The sequence below is a fragment of the Empidonax traillii genome, unplaced genomic scaffold (genome assembly GCF_003031625.1).
Source record: "Empidonax traillii isolate 1590-97213 ecotype Southwest subspecies unplaced genomic scaffold, ASM303162v1 scaffold22:size5013007, whole genome shotgun sequence".
Classification (NCBI taxonomy): Eukaryota; Metazoa; Chordata; class Aves; order Passeriformes; family Tyrannidae; genus Empidonax; species Empidonax traillii.
Window position 1 is genome coordinate 923379 of NW_020955215.1, and position 10003 is coordinate 933381.

A 10003-nucleotide genomic window follows, 5' to 3' on the forward strand; every position below is an offset into this window, starting at 1 on the left:
CTGCGATTTCCACCCACCCCCCGCTGCTCATGTTTTAAATACTTTCCCTGAAAATACTTCTCTGCAGGAACGGCTGCTCAGCACATCTCCAACTTCGCTGCTGTGCGATCTAGAGGCCTGACCTTTCCAAGGGAAGAGCGTCCCAAATGAAGTCAAGCACTTGGCATGGCAGGTTCCCCACTTCCAAACCCACACAAATGGATGGATATCAAGGCAACCCCTTTGTTTCTAATCTATAAAGGCCAGGATCTGCTTTCTAGCACTGGGCTAGTGCAGGAGCAGGGCAGTGATTGTCCCTCTGTGCTGGGCACCGCTGAGGCACCTCAAGTCCTGTGTCCAGTTCTGAGCCCCTCAATGCAAGAAAGACATTGAGGGTCTCGAGAGTGTCCAGGGAAGGACAACAGAGCTGGGGAAGGGTCTGGAGAGTCAATCCTGTGAGGAGTGACAGAGGGAGCTGGGGGGGCTCAGCCTGGAGAAAAAGGAGACTCAGGGGGGACCTTCTCACCCTCTGCAACTCCCTGACAGGAGGGGGAAGCTCAGGGCGGGGTCGGGCTCTGCTCCCAGGGAACAAGGGACAGGACAAGGGGAAATGGCCACAAGCTGTGCCAGGGGAAGTTCAGGTTGGATATCAGGAGGAGTCCCCATCCCCAGAGGCGTTCAAGGAATGACTGGAGGTGGCACTCTGTGCTCTGGTCTGCTTGACAAAGTGGTGATGGGTCACAAGTTGGACTCAATGATCTTGGAGGTCTTTTCCAACCTTAATGATTCTATCATCACACATAGACAAAGCACTGGCTCCTTGCCACCTCCTAACAGACATCACAACTGGCGATCCACAGAATGGAAGGTGTGGAAGGAAAAGGAGCCCACCACAACCCATGCCAGGTGACAGACACTGAACCAAGCCAACTGCTGGAGGATTCTAAGGAAATGTCCAGCAAATAAAATTAATGGGACAAGCGGCACCTTCAGCCCCACTGGCCCAGAGGTCTCCCAAAGCTCAAAAGTGCCCTCCTCTGGCTGATTCTGACAGACTTGCCCATTATTGCAGGGATAACACTTTCTGTGGGAAGGAATCATTAAAAGTGAGCTGCAAAGAGATCACTGAAGAGCAAATTATTCTTCAGGAGGAGGTTTTTCAAAATGGCATGAGAAGGGCCAGCTGCACCCTGGGTGCCATGTGCCGGAAGCAGCTCAGACCTGCAGGGATCACTTCCCTTTGATGAAGTCCTCAGCCAGGGATTGGGGTTCAGGTCAGGTTATGGTTCTGAAACCTTATGTTTTATGGCTCTCAAAGTACGTATTGAAAAAAAAAAAAAATCAGCTTTCAGAAGTGAGTTCTGAATCACAGAACACAATTTTCTGGCTCACAGATTTCCATACTGCTAAGTCATCTTTGGACTTCTGGCTCCAAGCAGTTGCCTGACATATCCCAGATGACTATTTTAGGAAAAGGCAAATCATACCCTAGAAATGCCTGTTTTCTCTTTGCTGACTGTAACAGCAGTCTAGACAGTGAGCACAGATGGAGATCTCTGTATTTGGTCAGGTGAATCACACCCCCACAGACTCGGGGTTTCAAAATTTTACCCTTCATCCAGGCTCAAAAGTTGCTTTACTGGCTGAAGTTGTTCATTACAGAAACTATTCACAGGTATCTTAGAAATCTCTGACTTATCTATCTGTCACTGCATATGTATTCCACCAAGGTGTGTTACAGCATTCTTTTCTTTTTTCATTTAAATATCATGGGGAAGTTCTCTACTCTCCTCAGAAGATAATCCCATAGACTAGGAAATCTTGGATTTATTCTCTCTCATCCTCCTTTATGGTATATCTTGGGTATTTCCTAGAGGTTATGCGTTTGCATTTAAAGATACTTGACATAACATCGACATTTATGCTTTTATACCTTATAAACTTTTTAATTAAATAAATATATTTGTTTAAATAAATCAATCTAGAGTCTCATTACTCAGTTCAGTCTTGTGCCACATTTTTCAACTAAGCCTCAAGATTAGCTGATTTCAGTAAGGAGTTAATGAGAACTACAACTTACAAGCCACTCTCCATATATTTAAGAATGTTCACAATGGTTTAAGAAAAGAGGAACGAAACCCAGTTTTTCAAATCAATGAAATTAGATGCTTTCACCTTTCAGAAATGAACCAATTCAAGACAATTACCAGGAGACTGCTGCAGTAAGGTGAGGTTCCTGAGGCAGGGCTTCACTGTGGAAAGCCCTAGAACACTCTTGTGGTGCTTCTATAGCACTGTTATGATTTGAAAGAACTTCCTGTATCACAGCAGAGGAGAAGGGGTAAAGCCACCTCTTTCCAAGGTGTATTTTTGCCAGAATGAGTTAAGGCTGAGCTGCCCAAGGCTCCTCTGAATTTAGTCCTATGTCCCTCATCACACATTCGGGATCTGGCTTCCTAAGGTTCCCTCCGGTTTGCATTCAAATCACCGTCCTTCCAGCTAAAAATACCTTCCAAATTACATTGATTACAGATTTTTATTTTTTTTTTTCCCCCCTGATAATTTGCCTCCCCACATGGCAGGGAGTAGCCCTCTTTTCAGTTGGCAGCTCTGGCATAACATGCAAACCACCCAAGATGTTTGCTTCCATTCCCAGCAGCCAGGACAGAGCATATTTGAACTTCTTCGAACATGCCAGGCTTTGGGGTTTCTTGCATGTAACGCTAAGTGAGCTTCCTCTCTTTGATTTCTGCACCAAGTCATGGGTGACAGAAATGCTCTTCATTTTTCACTTACGTAGGTAGCTCCACTCTCAGATGTAATTGCATGAGTCTGCTTGGCCGACTCAGACAGGCCACTTTGTTCTGCTAACATCTCTGCCCACACCCATCCTCCCGAGTTTGTGACTTGGCCTGGGCTTTTCTAAACAGACTGTTAAGGATTTACTAAATCTAGGCCCTAAAAAAAAAAAAAAAAAAAAAAAAAAAAAGAATATACATGGTATTATAAAAACCAACTGCCTGGCTTTGGTTTTTTCCAGTTTGGTGATATTGGAGCTACATCACCCAGTCTACTGTCCCTGACAGTTTGAAGGCTGTCTGGGTGTAACTGATGCTACAACTTGGCATGGAGTCCCTGTTACCACTGGCTACTGCAGAGGAGGATGAAAGCCAATTATAGTCCAAAAATGTCAAGTCTTCTTGCCTTACCATTAACACTGGAAGCTTTATTATTATGAAACATTTTTAACACAGCACCACCAAAGAGCCAAGGATGGGGCTCACTGGGCACCAGACACCCACAGTGAGGTAAGTCACTTCCTAGCTTGGAATTTTTCAAATAAAAATTTAAAAAGAGGACACAAACAGGGCAGGCAAAGGGTGTGCTGGGTCTGATTCTGAGATTATATGAACTGTTTGAGAACTTTTCTTCTCCCTGTCTCTTGAATAGCTTCTATGGGAGACATCTATGTCTGTACTTCTGATATACTGTAATGGGTAATAATATTTAAAGCACATCTTCAATAGAAGGTAAGAGTGTATTTCTCAGAATTCCTACCAAGAAATAGGGTGATTTGGCTTGGCAGAATGGAGAAAAAAAAAAAGTGAAATATTATGTTAATATCACAAGATCTACCTTTCTTTAAATATACAACATTTCTCATGGTTACAGTTTAACATATAACCATTCTCTTTACAATTCTGCTTTCAATAGTTTCTCAAACTCAGGACCCAGCTCCTTCTATTCCAGTCACTTTCACTGCAGCCAAGTCTACAAAAATATTCTAACACTTCACATTTTCATGATTTCTTTAATCAGAGAACTTTAAAGAGCTCTGCAAACGTTTATTAACACTTGCAACAGTTCCACAGGTCTGTTGTAGGGAGTCCTCATTTTATCCTCAATGTACAGAAAGAGTAACTAAGGTAACAGCAGGCAGAAAGTATTTGACTTCCCACTTCCAAGCTGTAGCGTGTTAACTATTAGATAATTCTTCTTCTACTGAGAACAGCTTAATGCTGTAATGTACAAATATTGACTATTTGTGCTCAAGTGCCACTCTCAAAAATCTCCTTCAGAGGTAGCTGCATCGAGCTAGTTTCATGCAGAAAGTATGGTCTATTTGCAAAGTTTGTACAGGGATTTTGTCTGCCAGACTGTGGAAGCCCAGGTTGAAAGCATCAGTTCAGACCTTGTAGGACAGCAGAGTAGTGGAAGATCCCCCTCACTAAAAACCAGGGGCCCCATAATCCACAGTCCCCTTGAGTTATAACTGTGGACCAAGGCATGGAGAGGTGTCACCTGGGTCACTGTCCCCCTCTCCACTGTCACCAAACACCCACAGCAAGTCCTTTTCTCAGCAGAAGGTGGCCAGGGTGGCAGCTCCAGCCTCACCCCACTGTCAGTCTCTGCTCTCTCTGCCACATTTGGGAGCACATTTTTCTGACAATGGAGTGAGCTGCAACAAAACAAACTGTGCAACTTTTCCAGGCTGGAAAAACATCCTGAACCATTGCCTCCCTTCCACCCCATTACTAATCACTGTAAACAGCTGTTCCCTCTTTTTCTTTATCCCTTTTTTTTTTTTTTCATTACTGTTTAATACCACTCTAATCAACTGTTTCTGGCAAAGACAGAATAGGAGAAAGAAAATCATATTTCCCACCTCCCACAGCTGAAAAAGGTAAAGGTAGCTTGATATGATTCTTCAACTCCCTAGAAATTGAATTGAAACACCATAAACTCATTTCATGATCTGCAACATTCAAACTGCCTGGTATTCAAATTCACACCAGTGAATTTGAAACCAACTATTTTCCACTTTCCGTCCTCTGACCCATCCAGGTCTCTTGAACAACAGTAATGAAGTAACAGGCTCAGATTTTGCCAGTACCTACCGGGGTAGGTCAACCTAGAACAGCTTGAAGCTATTAAAATGGTTCTATATATTCCTGTGAACACATGTATTGTCAAGTCAAAGTGATGAAGTGCCTGGTACAGATAGATTTTGGAAACAGTCAGGAACTGTTTGTTCCCAGCCCTGGAGGAGTTCGGGATCCCTGAGACAGACCCATAGCTGACTAACACCTCTAATGCTCAGGAGAGCCTTTAATCTTCATCTCAGAGGGAGATGAAAGTCCATTTGGGTTATCAGTAAAACCTTCAAAGCTGAAAGTAATGTGACTTAAAAAATAAAAAAAAAAATAAAAAATCACCACACAGATGGCAAAATAAATGCAGAAAGGAAGAGCCAGCTGTGAGTTTGTGTGTACACAGGCCAGCTCTTCAGCTGCTCAGAGTAAGACCAGTTTATACGAACAAAAAGCTTGAGTCTAAGGTTGAGTGGGGTTTTTTTACTCGGATCAAGACTTTGCAGTTATTGGTCGGGGGAAGGAGGTTGTTTGTTTTTGGGGGGGAGGGCTTGGGTTTTTTTTTTCTTGTTTTGTGCGTTTTTTTAAGATTATGATAAAGGGATCTTTTCCCCCTATACCCATTCTTTTCCTCCCCAGATCTGCTCCCATAAAGCTTAATAGGCCCCCACAGAGTCACAGAATGGTTTGGGTTGGAATGGACTTTAGAGATTATCTCATTCCCATCCCCTGCCATGGGCAGGGACACCTTCCACTAGACCAGGTTGCTCCAAGCCCTGTCCAACCTGGCCTTGAACACTTGCAGGGATGGGGCATTCACAACTTCTCTGCATGAATACATCTAACAGTGTAGCACCACTGGTGACAGCTGTGATGAAAAACTTTGCAGAAAAAGCCTATTGCAAGCAAATAACAAATATATTTGAGCAATAAATATAGTCCAGTTCTTAGCTTTGATTAAGCAGGACTCAAATGATTACAGGTTGGTATTAGAACATAAAAACCCTCATGTCACCAAGCCAAAAAGCCTTCCAAATATCACTTCTCCTCCCACCTCCTTCTGGGTTTTGCAGGAATTGTTTCTTGATGGTCAACCCTCGATTCCATCTGTTGCATCATGGCAGGCCTTTGCACGTGAGAACAGAAGAGCAGGATTTGTTTCCAAGAAGAAAAAGGAACGTGGCACTTTTTGAGCAACTGGCATAAAAAACTGATTTGAAGAGCAGGCCTTGCAGATAGGGGGCACTCAGAAATTAAAACAGGAGTAGAGCTCCTCAGGGTCTTTTGGTTCTTTGTTTGCTTTTTTGAGTGTTTTTTTTTTGTTGGTTTTTGTTTGTTTGTTTGTTTGTTTTTTTGCACTGAACAAGGAACAGGTGTTCAGCTATTTCATAGCCAGGAGCATCATTCCAGTCAGAGATGCCTCTCCAGCATCAAGGGTTTTCCAGGAACACATTTGCACTCATTAGCAGTTATTGCCACAATGGTACAAGTCAGCACAAGCTTGGGGTGCTGGCACAAATAGGAACTTGGTTCCTGTCCAGGAAAGCACACTAAGTTTGTTTGAATGAGGTAAAGGGAGTTATAGTGGAACAAAGCATCCTCTAGGTACCTTTAGCTAATCATAAAAACAAGGTAGAGGAAAAGGGAAACAAAAGTAATTGTGTGTTGACTTGCATGTCCAAATATCATGATTAAAAACACTGTGCCAGGCCTAAGGCTCACAACTCACACATCTGACTTGCCTATTCAAGTGCTAGGATTATGGATATATACCAGGTACCTCTCAGGAAAATGCACCTAATTAACCTTTAGCATCTGTCTCCTCATTATGTGCTCAGACTTACAGTCCTTGTGCTTGAAAACAATCCTTCCATTTGCGTACCCCACACAACTTCAATATCTAGGCCTGTATTTTCACAGATTTTGACATTTATTTAGTAACTCCATACCTTGTACTCAGCCAGCAGTCCCCTTTTCATAGCTTTCAGGAAGAAATCCATTTTTAATATATATCCAAAGGCATCAGCTTATATCACTCCTCAGACACAGTATCCTATTTTCACTAGGCTCTAACTAATTTTATTTAGGCATTAACTAATTACATTATCAAATCTGATCCCTGACAGTAATTGCTCTCTAACAGCTACTGTCTGCCCCCCCCCTCAGCTCTGCATCTCCTCAGCAGCAGCCTCACGGGAGAGGCTCTGGTCCTGATGGACATCAAAACCAAATCTTTTTTTCCTGCCAAGAGGCAGTTTTTGTCCACATCTGCCAGCTAGAAGCTAGGCCAGGAACTACAGCACAGAGTGACACATCAGAAGCAACCAGACTTTCTGGAACAATTTTCAAAGAAGAGGTTGCAAAGCCTGTGATTTGGACAAATGAATACACACGTTGCTGGTCAAGAGCATTAGCTCCACATTACTCCCATTTTCCATTTCCCTCTTGTCTCTGAAATTCACCTCAGTGATGCAAACAACAGATTCATTTTTCACCTTCATCAACCTTTGGGAAGATAGCTTGCTTTTCACATTTCCTCTGGGACCTCAGGAATCCCAAATCCCGACAGCGTGAAAAGGCAGATTTGTCCCAAAAGCTTGTGTCCCAGAAACCATCTTGTTTGCCAGTCTCCTTGCTGTTGTGATGGCAAATCTAAGGGTCCTGTACGGTCCCTGTGAGAAGCCAGGCAGGGTGTAAAGAAGTGCCCCTGCTCTGAACTGCATTTTTTGATCACCCAGGAGGCACAGAATAGCCCTAAATGCAAACAGGGCTAAGGATTTGTGGGGACCACGAAGACAGGAAGGAAATCTCTCTCAGGAGCTCAAGAGCTTCCTGCAAAGACCACGAGCTGTGATGAGGGAAGAGCAGCGAGACATCCATGCCATAATTTGGCAAAACACTGAGTCTGGTTGGTATCCTGACTAAAAACGCCGCAGGGATTGCGCTGGGCAAAACGCAGCACAGGTATAAGCTCTGTCGGTTCAAATTGGTTCAAAACATTTCAACATATCCACTTTGTACTAGCAGGCTTTGTGCCAGATCAAATACCACCTGCCTGCACCACTCTAACTTCAAGCTGGATCAAGTATTCTCCATCCTCCAGCTACCAGCATAAAGCTGAAATAGGCAAAACAGAGAATCACTGAATCATTTAGGTTGAAAAAGTCCTCTGAAATCAAGCCCAACCTGTGACTGATCATCACCTTGTCAACCAGACCAGAGCTCTGAGTGCCACATCCAGCCATTTTTAACTCTGGTATGGATTCTGCAGGAAGACAACTGCTCTTCCAGCCCTGACCTACATCAAGTTGCTACTCCTGGATGCACAGGTCTGATGCTGTACAACCACAACTTGAAGGTATACAGCCTCTTTTCCAGAAAAAAATAAAGTTTGAGAAGTTCCTACTTTCTTGCCTGACCAAAGTCTCCTGTTCCCTTCCCTACACCTTGATTCACCTCCTGTTTTCATGTGCTGATGCAACTGGTTGCGGGGCTCTGCGATAAACTGGGTCAGAGAAACTTCCAAGTAGCAGTCAGGTTGGTGGTTTTTTTAATTTTGGATGATTTCATGTCTCCACAAAGAGCTGCCTCAGCACAACTGAGGGGCAATGAACTGCGTGGGACAGTGCCAAGAGCAAGTGGCCAAATGTGGGGGCAAAACTAAATTGCCTCTGCTGCTGGGGAAAAAAAAAAACATTCACTTAACTGCTCCGGAGTAAGTTGGCTGCCAAACTCTGGAGCAAGCGATCAGCATAACATTTGCATTTGAATTGAGAGAAAAATCCCCAAAGAGCATGCCTAGGCAGGGGGCTAGTCTGGAGTTGGTCAGAGGTGGGATGGAAGGAGGGCATTCTTCATGAAAATTGGGTAAACAGTTCCCCAGGCTGCTACACACTACAAGGATTTTAGGTTGTTTCCAAAACTTCTACCTATCTATCTGTACCTTTGCCTTGAGCCTTAATAAATAAATCTTCCCTTTGCCTCGCAACGAACGCTGTCTTGGGTCATGGGACCAGGCTCTGCGCAATGGAAAAGCTCGTCTAGCTAATTAATTACTGCTCCTGCTTCCCTCAGCATCAGAGAATGAATCCAGGTCCTTTGGCTCCAGCTACACTGTCTAATAGGAAGGCAGTTTTAATTACAGCTGGGCACTGCATCTTCCCTTTACAGTCACTGAGCTCGGTCCACAGCGGGGAATTTTCCCTGTTGCAGCTTGTGGGAAATCCATGGGAGCCACAAGGATGGGCCAGGCTGTGGGAAACCTGGACTCCCACCTCAACTCTGCATCTTGCCCAGGGTGGTAAATACACGTACCTGCTGCCAGCCAAGTCTACTGCTGGATTTTTATTTTCTTGCCTGTTTCAGGGGGAAAAGGGGTGAGGAAGGGGGAGGTGAGGATGGTAGCAGGATTACCACATATAGTCATTAGAATCATTAACCACAGCACTCTAAATGAATCATTAGGCATCACAACAGATCCACACATGCTTCACTTCTTAAAGCTTCCTAACTTGAATCCCTGTTTTCTGTACAAATGCCCAGTGATTCTTTCAAGCTCATTTCCAATGATATTCCTGCAACTCCTTAAAAAAAAAAAAAATTACTAAACAGATGAAGCTCTGCTGAAGGACCAGATCTGTTTATAGAATATACTTTTCTTTCACTAGACCAAATATATTCAGTCCTCTCAAATAAATATGTACATTAAAGTCTCTGTAACTGGCTAAATCAGAAAAAGAACGAAATAGCAAATGGGAAATTATATAACATGGAGCAACTACAATAAGAAAGTGCATTTGAAAATATTATATGCATGTTCTTTGAGGCTAAATCTGAGAGAAATATTTTTAAAATTCAAGTATCGAAGACTGAATAAATGGTTCCATTAGAAATACAACACATATGTGAAGAAAAGTGATTATTTTATTTTTAAAAAAATTAATAAGTCCTCAGCCTGTATTATTACAACCTAAACGTTGTCTTAACCTGGAATATAAGAATCTGAAAGCAAATCTAAGTCAATAAATAAAGCAATAGTGGCTTGTTTGCTTTTATTACCCAAGCTAAACTTAAAAAAAAAAAAAAAAAGTAATAATATAAATCATATTTTTTCAAATTCTATTGTTCTTATTACTCAAGCAGCTATTTCCACA